General features: G+C 47.4%; 4 non-coding genes across 4 annotated transcripts; 1 reads left to right on the top strand and 3 right to left on the bottom strand.

Annotated features, from left to right (window-relative positions):
- Positions 1-2,637: 2,637 nt before the first annotated feature.
- Positions 2,638-2,709, bottom strand: TRNAA-CGC (transfer RNA alanine (anticodon CGC)). Its single transcript has one exon. It is a non-coding gene; the product is annotated as a tRNA-Ala (tRNA).
- Positions 2,710-8,233: 5,524 nt separating this feature from the next.
- TRNAA-CGC (transfer RNA alanine (anticodon CGC)) lies at positions 8,234-8,305 on the bottom strand. The gene has a single exon. It is a non-coding gene; the product is annotated as a tRNA-Ala (tRNA).
- A 1,670-nt stretch (positions 8,306-9,975) lies between these two features.
- TRNAA-CGC (transfer RNA alanine (anticodon CGC)) lies at positions 9,976-10,047 on the bottom strand. The gene has a single exon. It is a non-coding gene; the product is annotated as a tRNA-Ala (tRNA).
- Positions 10,048-13,269: 3,222 nt separating this feature from the next.
- Positions 13,270-13,341, top strand: TRNAA-CGC (transfer RNA alanine (anticodon CGC)). The gene has a single exon. It is a non-coding gene; the product is annotated as a tRNA-Ala (tRNA).
- The last annotated feature ends 1,999 nt before the right edge of the window (positions 13,342-15,340 follow it).

Raw genomic sequence — 15,340 nt, 5'->3', positions numbered from 1 at the left:
GAGGTAGCAAGAAAGAATGAAGTTATGTGGCCATTACCTTATAGATGTTATGGCTTCCGACGAAAGAGGCCGCCCGCCTCCTGCTTAACATATACACTCAGATAGACGACGATCAATTGGCCAAGAAACGTGAAAATCCGCAGTTTATGAACCCTCAGGGAAGGTTCGAGATCATTCAAGACTGAACCAGCCACACCCTCTCAATTTAATTGGTTAATTTCAAAGTTACGCTCAGAATCGAACAAGAAACCCGTGGTAGGTTGAAAATTAATTACAGAAATTAGTGTTTGGCTAGATTCAAAACTGGAGGAAAGAAAAAGGAAATATTGCCAACCCAAAAATAAATGAACATCAATCCGCACAAAAACCTAGAAATACAAAACTTCTTTAAATTATAAGTTCTTTCACTTTGCACCAGAGGGCATGACCATAATTTTTTTAAATGGTGTAATCTGTAGAAAAATGTTCAAACTTCTTGATGCATGGCAAACAAAACAAGGAGAAATTCACTCAGGTTAGGAAACTGCACAATAAAAAAATTATATAATATTTCGGTGGTGAGATCTTCTGATTAAAGTTCTGAGTTCCTGTTGTAGTAGTTTCTACTTTAGTTCGATATAGGAGTTTCTTTAGGCGCTAATTTTGAATGCGCGATGTTGAGGTGTACCTCCAGGTACAATTATTATTATTAGACCGAGCGGACTGACCGCGCGTGTTAACGTGGAACGGCTATAGAGCCAAGCTCTGCATTTGGTAGGCACGTGGGTTCTCCACAATCGGCTGACCCGAGAATGGTTTTCTGTGATTTCTCAATTCACTTTCAAGCAAAAGCCGGGCAGTTCCTATTCATATGCCATAGCCGATTCCTTACTCGCCTCTGTACCTAATAATTTAATTCGCCATCGTTCATTTCATCTTCGTTAGCTCCTCAACTGAAGGATACCCGCCGTAAAATCATGCTGAACAAATTCACCTCACTTCATCCCCAACCCCATATCAAGGAACGGGACTAAGGGCATACATTATTATTATTATTATTATTATTATTATTATTATTATTATTATTATTATTATTATTATTATTATTATTTGTTTCTTATCCTAGTTACCCTCCTGGGTTGGTTTTTCCCTCGGACTCAGCCAGGGATCCCACCTCTACCGCAGTGTCCTGGAAGGACCAGTAGTTCTCCCAGGCGGCTTCACCTGCTATGCTGGACAGGGTGCTTGGGTGGGGGGAGGATGGGACGATTGGAAGGGATAGACAAGGTAGAAGGAAGGAAGCGGCCTTGGCCTTAAGTTCTGTATCATCCCGGCATTTGCCTGGAGGAGAAGTGGGGAACCACGGAAAACCACTTCTAGGATGGCTGAGGTGGGAATCGAAACCCCCTCCACTCAACTGACCTGCCGAGGCTGAGTGGACCCCGTTCCAGCCGTCGTACCACTTTTCAAGTTACGTGGCAGAGCCGGGAATCGAACCCGGCTAATCATACTAACCACTACAGCACAGAGGCTGACATTATTATTCTTTCTTTCTTTCTTTCATTCATTCATTCTTAATCCATTTACCTTCCAGGGTTGGTTTTCCCTCGGATTCAGCGAGGAATCCCACCTCTACCGCCTCAAGGGTAGTGTCCCGGAACGTGAAACTTGGGTTGGGGGTACAATTTGGAAGGAGGACCCGTACCTCTCCCAGGCGGCCTCACCTCCTATGCTGAACGGGGTCCTCGTCGGGGATAGGAAGAATGGAAAGAATAGACAAGGAAGAAGTAACGAAGGAAGCGGCCGTGGCCTTAAGTTATGTACCATACCGGCGATTGCCTGGAGGAGAAAAAGGAAAGCACGGAAAACTGCTTACAGTTAGAGGATTGCTCAGGAGGGAATCGAAACCCCCACTACTCAGCTGTCCTCCCGAGGCTGAGTGGAGCCCGTTTCAGCCCTCGTACCACTTTCCAAATTTCGTGGCAGAGTCGAGAATTGAACCTCGGCCTTCCGGGGTGGCAGCTATTCACGCTAAGCCCTACACCACGTAGGCGGACTATTATTATTATTATTATTATTATTATTATTATTATTATTATTATTATTATTATTATTATTATTATTATTACAAAATCGAGGGTGCCTGATTAGTTCAGTGACTTAGCTGCTAGCTTCCCTCGCGGGAGACTAAGATCCGAATCCCGGTCGAATCTGGGTTGAGATTTTCATCTTAAAAATCTGGTGGCATCAGACGGCCGTAACTTTGCGGCCAAAACCAAAATGAGCTGGGTGGCTCCAACGACCCCAGAAATACCTGGGATAAGCTGAAGAAAGAAAAGTAAGTAGCAGTATTCCATATGGTTCGTCTCTAGCGAACCTAAGTAACGTTAAGTAGCCTACTTCAAAACTGATCTGGTATTAAAGTAGGCAATATTTTGTGTATATAAATTGCTGGTTTTGACAGAATGAGTTTCCTTTTATGCAGCTGATAAACTATATGTCAGTTTAAAAGACAAAACAGAACGTAAAACAGAACGTTTTGAAACATAAGATTACTATTGTCATTTAAATCACTCTAAAACCCGGTTTTGAACGTGATGTGTTCCGATTATGAATGCGACTGTTACTTCTAAGTGATAACTCAGCAGTAAAAATTTCTGGAGGAGCTGGGGTTTGAACCCAGGACTTTCCGCATGCGAAGCGGACGCTCTACCACTGAGCTACACCCCCAGGCTGTGCAACGGAGATTAGAAACATGTACTCTTATACTTCTTCACCACATGGAGACTGATATCTTTCAATTATTACGTATGCGTCTTCAAATTCTGGACAAAATGGATAATGGAGTCGGTTTTCTTAAAACGATGGCGTGTATCACTATCTAAAAATACTAACACTTTGTGAATCAGGAGTTAATTTCTCACCGGCAAGTTCACTTGTTCCTTTTCTTTCTTTCTTCCTTAATCTGCTTAACCTTCACGGTTGGTTTTTCTCTCGGACTCAACGAGGGATCCCACCTCTACCGCCTCGAGGGCAGTGTCCCGGAGCGTGAGACATTGGGTCGGGGGATGGAACTGGAGAGAATGACCAGTACCTCAACCAGGCGGCTTCACCTGCTATGTTGAACAGGGGCCTTGGTGGGGGATGGGAAGATTGGAAGGGATAGATAAGGAAGAGTGAAGGAAGCGGCCGTGGCCTTAAGTTAGGTATCCCGGCATTTGGCTGGAGAAGTGGGAAACCACGGAAAACCACTTCCTGGATGGGTGAGGTGGGAATCGAACCCACCTCTACTCAGTTGACCTCCCGAGGCTGAGTGGACCCCGTTCCAGCCCTCGTACCACTTTTCAAATTTCGTGGCAGAGCCGGAAATCGAACCCGGGCCTCCGTGGGTGGCAGCTAATCACACTAACCTTTTACGAAACTTAATTATAAACCGAGCGAGCTGTCTGCATAGTTCGAGCCATGTATCTGTCAGCTTGAATACGGGAGATGGTGGTTTCCAACCCCATTGCAGTAGCCCTGAAGATTGCTGTCCGTGTTTTCCCTTTCTCACACTGGCAACATTTCAGGAAGATTTGTCGAAAGTTTCAAATGCATAACTACGAAAAAGCCGAAAGTCAGAAATTAAAGGAAGCCCTATTTCTGTGTTCACCCAGCAAGGTGCTAAAGGAATGACGTAATCGGGTTTGCCGAACAAAGCAGCAAATCCACATCACCTGATACAATGCTAAGAAAAAAGAAAGGTACGAACCAAACTTCGTATTCCGTTAATTTGTCTCAGATTCTCCCCCTTTGTAGTGCCAAGCACGGAGGCCCGGGTTCGATCCCCGGCTCTGTCACGAAATTTGAAATTTGGTACGACGACTGGAACGGGGTCCACTCAACCTTGGGGGGAAAACTGGGTAGAGGTGGGTTCGATTCCCAGCTCAGCCATCCTGGAAGTGGTTTTCCGTGGTTTCCCACTTCTCCTCCCATCCTCCCACAAGGCCCCTATTCCCCTGTTCAGCATAGCAGGTGAGGCCGCCTGGGGAGGTACTGTTCTTCCTCCTCAGTTGTATCAACAATCACTTCAATCACTACTGATCTGCATTTAGGGCAGATGCCCAGGTGGCAAATTCCCTATCGGTTGTTTCCCTAGCCTTTTCTTAAATTATTGCAAATAAATTCAAAATTTATTGAACCTCCTTCTTGGTAAGTTATTCCAATCCCTAACTCCCCTTCCATGCCGCCTCTGTGGTGTAGTGGTTAGCGTGATTAGCTGCCACCCCCCGGAGGTCCGGGTTCGATTCCCGGCTCTGCCACGAAATTTGAAAAGTGGTACGAGGGCTGGAATGGGGTCCACTCAGCCTCGGGAGGTCAACTGAGTAGAGGTGGGTTCGATTCCCACCTCAGCCATCCTCGGAGTGGTTTTCCGTGGTTTCCCACTTCACCTCCAGGCGAATGCCGGGATGGTACCTAACTTAAGGACACGGCCGCTTCCTTCCCTCTTCCTTGCTTGTCCCTTCCAAACTCCCCCCCCCCCCCCAAAGGCCCCTGTTCACAACAGCAGGTGAGGCCGCCTGGGTGAGGTAGTGGTCCTCCTCCCCAGTTTTATCCCCCAGACCCAATGTCCCGCGCTCCAGGACGCTGCACTTGAGGCGGTAGAGGTGGGATCCCTCGATGAGTCCAAGGGAAATACCGATTGAGAAAGAAAGAAAAAAAGAAAGGGTGTCTAGGAAAGATCATAGTATGAATTTAAAGTTGAATTTCAAGGGGAAAATTTGGAGCAAAAGTTCATTTGTAGGAAGAGGGATTGCCGGGTTGAGTGGCTCAGACAGTTGAGGCGCTGGCCTTCTGAACCCAACTTGGCAGGTTCGGTCCTGGCTCAGTCTGGTGGTATTGGAAGGTGCTAAAATACGTCAGCCTCACGTCGGTAGATTTACTGGCACGTAAAAGAACTACTGCGGGACTAAATTCCGACACCACGGCGTCTCCGAAAACCGTCAAAAGTAGTTAGTGGAACGTAGAAGCAATAACGTTATCAGGAAGAGGAATTAGGGGCTGGAATACTTTATCAAGGGAAATGTTCGTTTAACTCGGGATCGGTCCCGTTGGTAGTCTTCCCGTCGCCATATTGTCGCACCTAGATTAACGGTTAGAACTCATTTGAACCCTCTTCTTCAGCGATGCCGTGTCGTTCGTCATTTCATGGGTATCGGAGTTGCACTTGACAGTTTAGAACATTATGAATTGGACACCACCCACCGTGACAGCACCCGCATGTTATTTGGCATCTAGCCGCGGGACTGCTCAGTGTTAGGTGATTTTGCAAAGACGCGACCTACGGCGTCAACATTCCCTCTGTTTATAGTGTAGTGACGTATGTGTAAATGTGGACTGTAAATCACTCCTAACCGAGCTCGATAGATGCAGTCGCTTAAGTGCACCCAGTATCCAGTATTCGGGAGATAGTAGGTTCGAACCCTACTGTCGACAGCCCTGAAAATGGTTTTCCGTGGTTTCCCATTTTCACACAAGGCAAATAATGGGGCTGTACCTTAATTAAGACCACGGCCGCTTCCTTCCCACTCCTAGCCCTTTCCTGTCCCATCGTCGCCGTAAGACCTATCTGGGTCGGTGCGACGTAAAACAACTAGCAAAAAAAAAAAAAAAAAAAAAAAAAAATCAATCCTATGAATGAAGAAGAATAAGAAAAAGAAGAAGTATGACGACAGTGATGGAAGAGACACACCTTATCAGCTATGTGAATATAACACGGAGCAATCAAATGCTGTTGCGCCATTGTGAGCTTCCACTCGAGAGATAGTGTGCTCGAACCCCACTGTCGTAGCCCTTAAGATGGTTTAATGTGGTTATCTCAATTTCACACCAGGGCTGTACCTTAATTAAGGCCACGGACGCTACCTTGCCAATCCTAGCACTTTCCCATCCTTAACCTTTGATGTGTGGGTATGACGTGTGATTTTAAATCAGCATAAAACAAAGAAGTCCGCCTCTGTGGTGTAGTGGTTAGCGTGATTAGCTGCCACCCCCGGAGGCCCGGGTTCGATTCCCGGCTCTGCCACGAAATTTGAAAAGTGGTATGAGGGCTGGAACGGGGTCCACTCAACCTCGGGAGGTCAACTGAGTAGAGGTGGGTTCGATTCCCACCTCAGCCATCCTGGAAGTGGTTTTCCGTGGTTTCCCACTTCACCTCCAGGCGAATGCCGGGATGGTACCTAACATAAGGCCACGGCCGCTTCCTTCCCTCTTCCTTGTCTATCCCTTCCAATCTTCCCATCCCTCCACAAGGCCCCTGTTCAGCATAGCAGGTGAGGCCGCCTGGGCGAGGTACTGGTCATTCTCCCCAGTTGTATCCCCGACCAAGAGTCTGAAGCTCCAGGACACTGCCCTTGAGGCGGTAGAGGTGGGATCCCTCGCTGTGTCCGAGGGAAAAGCCGACCCTGGAGGGTAAACAGATGATGATGATGATGATAAAACAAAGAAGAAAAGGATTTTTTTTTTTACATTTACCCTTTTCCTTCTTTCCTTCCTTCCTTCCTTCCTTCCTTCTTCCTTTCTTTCTTAATCTGTTTACCCTCCAGGGTTGGTTTTCCCCTCGGAGTCAGCGAGGGATCCCACCTCTACCGCCTCAAGGGTAGTGTCGTGGAGTGTGAGATTTTGGGTCAGGGGTGATACAACTGGGCTGGAGGAACAGTACCTCTCCCAGGCGACCCCACTTGCTGTAGTGAACACGGGTCTTATGGGGGGATGGGAAGATCGGCAGGGGTAGACAATGGAAAAAAAGCGGCCTTGGCCTTTAGTTAGGTATCATGCCGGCATTTGCCTGGAAAAAATGAAATGGCGAACGGCTTTTAGCGCCGGGAGTGTTCGAGGACAAGTCCGGCTCGCCAGATGCAGGTCTTTTGATTTGATACCCGTAGGCGACTTCCGCATCATGATGAGGATGAAATGAAGATGAACACGACACAATACACCCCGCCCCCGTGCCAGCGGAATTAGCGAATTTTGGTTAAAATTCCCGATCTCGCTGGAAATCGAACTCGGGAACCCTGTGACCAAAGGCCAGCATGCTAACCATTTAGCCATTGAGCCAGACATTTGCCAGGAGAAGAAGTGAGAAACCACTTCGAGGATGGCTGTGGTGGGGAATCGAACCCCCTGTACTCAGTTGACCTCCCGAGGCTGAGTGGACTCCGTACCACTTCTTCAAATTTCGTGGTAGAGCCGGGAATCGAACCTGGGCCTCCGGTGGTGGCAGCTAATCACACTAACTACTACACCACAGAGGCGGACTACACTTCCCTTTGCAGGATGTATTCCTGCCAGATGTGACCTACACAATTTTTGTATTTACAGGACACCATCTGTAACAACACCAAGGATAGAACATGCTACATTGCTTGGAATTTATGGATCTTGAAAGGAGAAAATTTTATCATATCAGTACATGGTTTCCATTGAGGATTAACTCTATCATATAACTTCTGTATGATAAGACAGCTGCTGGCTGACATTTGTAATCGATCGACTGAGGAAGCATTATGAATAAACACAGAAGGTCACAAGGCTACGATAGAATACCTAGTGTTTCTTACTGCACATTGTTGTCATCGAACTTAAACATCTCCTGCTTCAATAATACCGATGCAATACTGATGAAAACCGAACAGGCATTGCGAGTACGTTTTCAAAACAAACTCAGAAACAGTTTTAAGCATGACATTTCCGAATACAAAATTTCGTAACAGTGTACCATGGGAACAGCACTAATAATTCATTTTCACAATTCAAAACGACAGAGAAAAGTCCTGAGAAGTTCAGAAACCACAATTTCACTACCCTGAAGCCACCTAGTCTGCCTATGTGGTGTAGTGGTTGTTGTGAATAGCAGCTTCGTATCCCGGCTGTGCCACGAAATTTGAAAAGTGGTACGAGGGCTGGAACGACGTCCACTCAGCCTCGGGAGGTCAACTGAGTAGAGGTGGGTTCGATTCCCATCTCAGACATCCTCCAACTGGTTTTCTGTGGTTTCCCATTTCTCCTCCAGGCAAATGCCGGGATGGTACCTAACTTAAAGCCACGGCCGCTTCCTTCCCTCTTCCTTGTCTATCCCTTCCAATCTTCCCATCCCCCTACAAGGCCCCTGTTCAGCATAGCAGGTGAGGCCGCCTGGGCGGGGTACTGGTCATCCTCCTACAGTCACTGGTTAACCGAAACCATTCGTTTCACGTACATTTTTCGTTAAAATAGTTGGAGGAGCTGGGGCTTGAACCCAGGACTTCCCGCATGCGAAGCGGACGCTCTACCACTGAACTACACCCCCTTCGTAACTGTTGACCAAGTTGAGCTATATAGTAATACAAAATGAATCTTAACTTTCTAGTTCAATAGCAGGTTAGGACAAGGCTGAATTTCTGTTGAAATAGAAACTATAGTACTCAAGTGATAGTCCCCCACTGTGGTGTAGTGGTTAGTGTGATTAGCTGCCACCCCGGCTCTGCCACGAATTTTGAAAAGTGGTACGAGTGCTAGAACGGGGTCCATTCAGCCTTGGGAGGTCAACTGGGTAGATGTGGGTTCGATTCCCAGCTCAGCCATCCTGGAAGTGATTTTCCGTGGTTTCCCACTTCTCCTCCCATCCTCCCACAAGGCCCCTATTCCCCTGTTCAGCATAGCAGGTGAGGCCGCCTGGGGAGGTACTGGTCTTCCTCCTCAGTTGTATCAACAATCACTTCAATCACTACTGATCTGCATTTAGGGCAGATGCCCAGGTGGCAGATTCCCTATCGGTTGTTTCCCTAGCCTTTTCTTAAATGATTGCAAAGAAATTCAAAATTTATTGAACCTCCTTCTTGGTAAGTTACTCCAATCCCTAACTCCCCTTCCATGCCGCCTCTGTGGTGTAGTGGTTAGTGTGATTAGCTGCCACCACCGGCGGCCCGGGTTCAATTCTCGGCTCTGACACAAAAATTGAAAAGTGGTACGAGAGATGGAACGGGGTCCACTCAGCCTCGGGAGGTCAACTGAGTAGAGGTGGGTTCGATTCCCTCCTTAGCCATCCTCGAAGTGGTTTTCCGTTGTTTCCCACTTCTTCTCTAAGCAAATGCCGGGATGGTACCTAACTGAAGACCACGGCCGCTTTCTTCCCTCTTCCACGTCCATCCCTTCCAATCTTCCCAACCCCGACAAGGTCCCTGTTCAGCATAGCAGGTGAGGTCGTCTGGGCGAGGTACTGGTCATCCTCCTCAGTTCTATGACCCAATCCAGTGTCTGAAGCTCCAGGACACTGCCCTTGAGGCGGTAGAGGTGGGATCCCTCGCTGAGTCCGAGGGGAAAACCGACCCTGGAGGGTAAACAGATTAAGAAGGAGAAGAAGAAATAAATTATTATCATCATCATCATCATCATCTGTTTACCCTCCAGGTTCGGTTTTACCCTCGGACTTAGCGAGGGATCCCACCTCTACCACCTCAAGGGCAGTGTCCTGGAGCTTCAGACACTTGGTCGGGGGATACAACTGGGGAGTATGACCAGTACCTCGCCCAGGCGGCCTCACCTGCTATGCTGAACAGGGGCCTTGTGAAGGGATGGGAAGATTGGAAGGGATAGGCAAGGAGGAGGGAAGGAAGCGGCCGTGGCCTTAAGTTAGGTACCATCCCGGCATACGCCTGGAGGAGAAGTGGGAAACCACGGAAAACCACTTCCAGGATGGCTAAGGTGGGAATCGAACCCACCTCTACTCAGTTGACCTCCCGAGGCTGAGTGGACCCCGTTCCAGCCCTCGTACCACTTTTCAAATTTCGTGGCAGAGCCGGGAATCGAACCCGGGCCTCCGGGGGTGGCAGCTAATCACGCTAACCACTACACCACAGAGGCGGACAATAAATTATTATATTATACGTTATTATTATTATACGTTAACAAAACAAGAAATAAGAATAAAAATGTTTTCAATGACCAAAACAATTTCACGTAATTTTTCGCTAAAAGGCATGGAGGAGCTGGGATTTGAACCCAGGACTTTCCGCATGCGAAGCGGACGCTCTACCACTGAGCTACACCCCCTTCACTGCTTGGCAGCTAGTTGAACTGTATGATGTTACGAAATAAATCTTAAATTTCTACTTCAATAAGAGGTTAGGACAAGGCTGAATTCGTGTTGAAATACAAACTGTAGTACCGAAGTGATTAATTACTCTGAGGATAGGTTAAAGTATGAGCGGATAGCGATGATGAAGTACGGTATGGAAACGATGCTTTAATTCATTCAAAGAGCCTGGCTGAGTGGCTCAGATGTTTGAGGCGCGGGCCTTCTGACCCCAACTTGGCAGGTTCGACTCTGGCTCAGTTCAGTGGTATATGAAAGTGCTCAAATACGTCAGCCTCGTGTCTGTAAATTTACTCTCACGTAAAAGAACACCCGTGAGACTACTGTAAATTGCGGCACCTAGGCGTCTTCTCTAATCGTAAAAGTAGTTGAATTATTCACTCAATGAAGGCGGACGTCCGATTGGGCGAAGAGTCCACAAAAGTCTACAAAAGTTCTCAACGTTATATACAAATATATCGTGCAAAAGATGCTTGTAGGGCCACACATCTTTCGCCGTCGAATAACTTTCAACCCCTTAAGTCAGTCACGTAGGGCATTCCCTATACAAAAAGGTGACCTGAACAGGTGGATGAAAGAAAATTCGGGATGTCCCCTCAGAACCTGCCAACGACTACCCAAGCTCCGGTGGATTAATCTGCTGTGATCTCTATCCATTCCACTGGGACATCAGCACCCACCATGTTTCCTTCTCCGCCTTATTATATGGACATCACAACAGCCACGTCTAGCACCACTACTTCCACCACCATCGCCGAATTCAGCCAATCAGCACCAACTGCATACCACTCAGCTGTAATGTCCATCTATGCACCGCCTAATTACCAAGCCAGACTCCTTCCAACGACACCAGCTCCACAAGTGGATAACTCGAGACTTAAGTTTCAATTCACGAGTTTGGCCAAACGATTTACTCCAGAAGAGCGACATGTTCCACAGCGCCAGGTAGCTCACCCGGACAAAGCACCTCCGACAGCACCGATAAGTAACCCACCGCTTTTCTTGGACGTCACCATGCAGAATTAACCTCCAACTGTTACAACTACCAGCACCACGACTCCTTCCCAGTCTGCATTTTCCGCTATATCCGGCACTAGACGCCCTATCTATCACTTTCGTTTCCACCAACCTACTACTTCAAGCACACTTTTTTACTCTCCCACCCCTCTCCCAACTTCCAGTTCCCCCACGATATATTCTCCACTCTGCTCAGATTCAATATGCGCCGGGAGGACATCGCAGATATCCGAAGAACTGCCACAGGAGCCATCATCCAGGTCAATGGAAATGCTGCTGCCAATCTCCGCACCACTGTCATAGGATCTCATCACCTAGGATCAAGCGTCCCCTTCCAACACCTTCCACCCTCGCCTATTAAATCTTCGCCTCCACCTCCGCGCTACAGACTTCTCAGCCGTGTTATACTAGGTGTAGAGCCCTCCATTACAGAAGACACTGTCATTGCAGAGCTCAACGCAGACGGCATCACTGCTAAGAAGGCATTCCGGATCAAGAACGCAACAGGCCCTACGTACATGATGCGGATTCTTCTATCAACACACGAAGACGTCGACCGAGTACTGACCAGCGCAGTATCCATCCACCGACATCACCACAAAGTGGACCCGCCGCCACAATCCATCCGGTGTGAGCGATGCCTCGTCTATTAACAATCACCCCGCCACTCACTGCACAGGAAAAAATACCATCTGTGGCCACTGCAGCCAGCAACATTCTACACCCCGATGTCCCAACACACATCAACATCCCCCCCTCGTGTCACACCTGTGGGGGTACTCACCCAGTATACTTGCACCGCTGCCGGACGTCGTCCTGCACCTTCCCCAAAAGAATCTGAGGTCATAGCCCCCATTAGAACCATCGACACCGGGCGAGTTGGCCGTGCGCGTAGAGGCGCGCGGCTGTGAGCTTGCATCCGGGAGATAGTAGGTTCGAATCCCACTATCGGCAGCCCTGAAGATGGTTTTCCGTGGTTTCCCATTTTCACACCAGGCAAATGCTGGGGCTGTACCTTAATTAAGGCCACGGCCGCTTCCTTCCAACTCCTAGGCCTTTCCTATCCCATCGTCGCCATAAGACCTATCTGTGTCGGTGCGACGTAAAGCCCCTAGCAAAAAAAAAAAGAACCATCGACAACCCACTTCACCGACCCGTTAGCTTTTTCTTGCCACCTACAATCGAAAATCACATCCATCCCATTCATCCCTACAACAGATCTTTAGTTCTTCATCACTTACAAGCCGCGGCAAATCAAACTTTCAACCTTCACTTCTCAGCTATATATTCTGGATTAAATTCTCACTTCAGCCTCTCACCTCTCGGAAACCTTATCTAAACCCACCCGCAGGTATCCCAGCTTAACAAGATCAGCTCCATCTTCCGCGCAGTGTACAGTCCCCAATGCTGCCACTTATGTTCATCGTTGGTTGTAAGTGTACTGAGAGAACAAATATACCACAGACTAGCAGCATATTTACGTATTCGACTGTCTCCTTTTGTATTAGTGCTGCCAGGCGTAGGACTCAACGGAAATCTACCAGTCAGTTTCTTGATAAGAATGCAGAGTTTCTTCTACTTCTTTATCTGTTTACCCTCCAGGGTCGGTTTCTCCTTCGGACTCAGCGAGGGATCCCACCTCTACCACCTCAAAGGCAGTGTCCTGTAGCTTCAGACTCTGGGTCGGTGGATACAAGTGGGGAGGATGACCAGTACCTCGCCCAGGCGGCCTCACCTGCTACGCTGAACCGTGGCCTTGCGGGGGAGGAGAAGATTGGAAGGGATAGACAAGGAAGAGGGAAGGTAGCGGCCGTGGCCTTCAGTTAGGTACTATCACGGCAAACGCCTGGAGGAGAAGTGGGAAACCACGGAAAATCACTTCCAGGATGGCTGAGGTGGGAATCGAACCCACCTCTACTCATTTGACCTCCCGAAGCTGAGTGGACCCCATTCTAGCCCTCGTACCACTTTACGAATTTCGTGGCAGAGCCGGGGGTGGCAGAAAATCACACTAACCACTACACCACAGAGGCGGACTATCACTTGAGTACTATAGTTTCTCTTTCAACAGGAATTCAGCCTTGTCCTAACCTGCTATTGAGCTAGAAAGTTAAGATTCATTTTGTATGACTATACAGCTCAACTTGGCCACTAGTTACGAAGGGGGTGTAGCTCAGTTGTAGAGCGTCCGCTTCGCATGCGGAAAGTCCTGGGTTCAAGCCCCAGCTCCTCCAACTATTTTAACGAAAAATGTACGTGAAACGAATGGTTTCGGTTAACCAGTGACTGTATGACTGTGTTAACAAGTGGTAATTATATCTATCGGTCCGCCTCTGTGGTGTAGTGGTTAGCGTGATTAGCTGCCAACCCCGGAGGTCCGGGTTCGATTCCCGGCTCTGCCACGAAATTTGAAAAGTGGTACGAGGGCTGGAACGGGGTCCACTCAGCCTCGGGAGGTCAATTGAGTAGAGGTGGGTTCGATTCCCACCTCAGCCATCCTGGAAGTGGTTTTCCGTGGTTTCCCCCTTCACCTCCAGGCAAATGCCGGGATGGTACTGGAACCTTTCCCACCGTCCCCCATGACTCATGGGACCATGTGACAACAAACCAACCCTTTCGGGTCACGAACACATGGGACCATGCTCCACGGAAGTCGATAGTCAAGGGATCTTTTCGGTCTGTGCCGATTTCTCCTCATTGGGATTGTATACTTAATCCACTCACATGAAAGGTTATCGACCATTCGACCTAGCTAGATCAGAGCTACTCTCCCGTTCCTGAGGTCTGAACACGGACTCCTCAGGGCCGAAGAACGTTCGCGGCAAATAAAGGCTATAAAACATAAACTACCTTAAAGGCCTACAATGAACGGAAGAGGATTTTGGATGCTTGTTTTTCGGCAAAGAATAAGCACAAATAAGTTTTCCAAATTTACTAAGGCGCTCGTTGAAATATACACATACACTACGACATCCTTGGAAAATTAATATAAATTGACAAGTTGAATACAAATATTTAGCGACGGTAAATCCGTGCTACCATTCATCAGCTAAACTTCATCCACATTCCATAAGAATATTTATGTGGATGACCACAGTTCCTAAGGATATTTCAAATGCAAGAATACTTCCATCCAAACTAACAAGCTGATGGATACCTGATTTGACATACACAGAAAAATATACATCCCCGAGGGATGTCCAATCTCGTTGACATACTACGTCCATACCATTTGTTTTGTCTGTCTATCTCCCGTTGGATATCAAAAACTGTTGAGTGATACACAAATAAAATATAACACAGATTACCTATTTACAGTTACAATTCGAACCATTTTCCTCCAAATATCAGTATTCCCTGGGACCGAATCCCATGTCATGAAGTTAAACATTTACTTACACTAATTCAACTACCCCGGAGTGGTCATTTTATCTTATATCTACCGCCACCAAATATCTATACATGAATAAAAAAAAATATACTGGAGAAATAATCATATGTTTACGTAAACCATGGAAAAGGAAATAACATTGCGTGTCTCCACCAGTTGGAAGACAAATGAAATAAAAATCACACGAACACAGGCTCGACGACGAACCCGTCACTTCCAACAACTACCAGTGAAAAATTCACGAAGTCTAAATTCGCCCAGAACAGTACACAACATCAAACAAGATCACACTCTGAAAAAGAAACACATATTATACACCAACACAAAGTATAAATGGCTGTATATCATCTCGTAGCGCCCGCTACTTGAGCGAGCTGTCGGTCCCTTCTGTGCTCTATTGAGGTTCGAACCTGAGACTCTGGTCGTCTCCATCAAGGGTCCTGTAATCAAGCCCTAATTAGTCTAATCATGTAGAGGACAGTCATAAATTCCTACATTGCCTTTAGATTATGGCTGGTGGATCGTGTGTGGTTTGCATCCCCCAATATTTGTCGAGAAATGCCCTCTTAAAGCTTTCGTACCCGTCGAAGCAGTATCGAAATGCTTGGAACCATACAAGGGCCTGGTCCTCTAAAAATTTCTCGACAACCCGTAACTTTCGTTCAGACGAGATCCGGTTATCGCTCATGTAACCGTCCATTTCAATTAAAAATTTCTTTGGCGTCATATTCCCGCCAGGTTTGAAACGTTTTGGTTTGTCGTCCGCCATCTTCACCATGTTATAGATGGGGATCGGTTCGACAGGAAGGAGTGTTGAGTTATGCCCTGATGTCCCCGCTATC

The sequence above is a fragment of the Anabrus simplex genome, chromosome 3 (assembly GCF_040414725.1).
Source record: "Anabrus simplex isolate iqAnaSimp1 chromosome 3, ASM4041472v1, whole genome shotgun sequence".
Taxonomy (NCBI): domain Eukaryota; kingdom Metazoa; phylum Arthropoda; class Insecta; order Orthoptera; family Tettigoniidae; genus Anabrus; species Anabrus simplex.
Note: the sequence above shows the minus strand (reverse complement) of the source record. Positions and strands in the feature narration are given on the sequence as shown.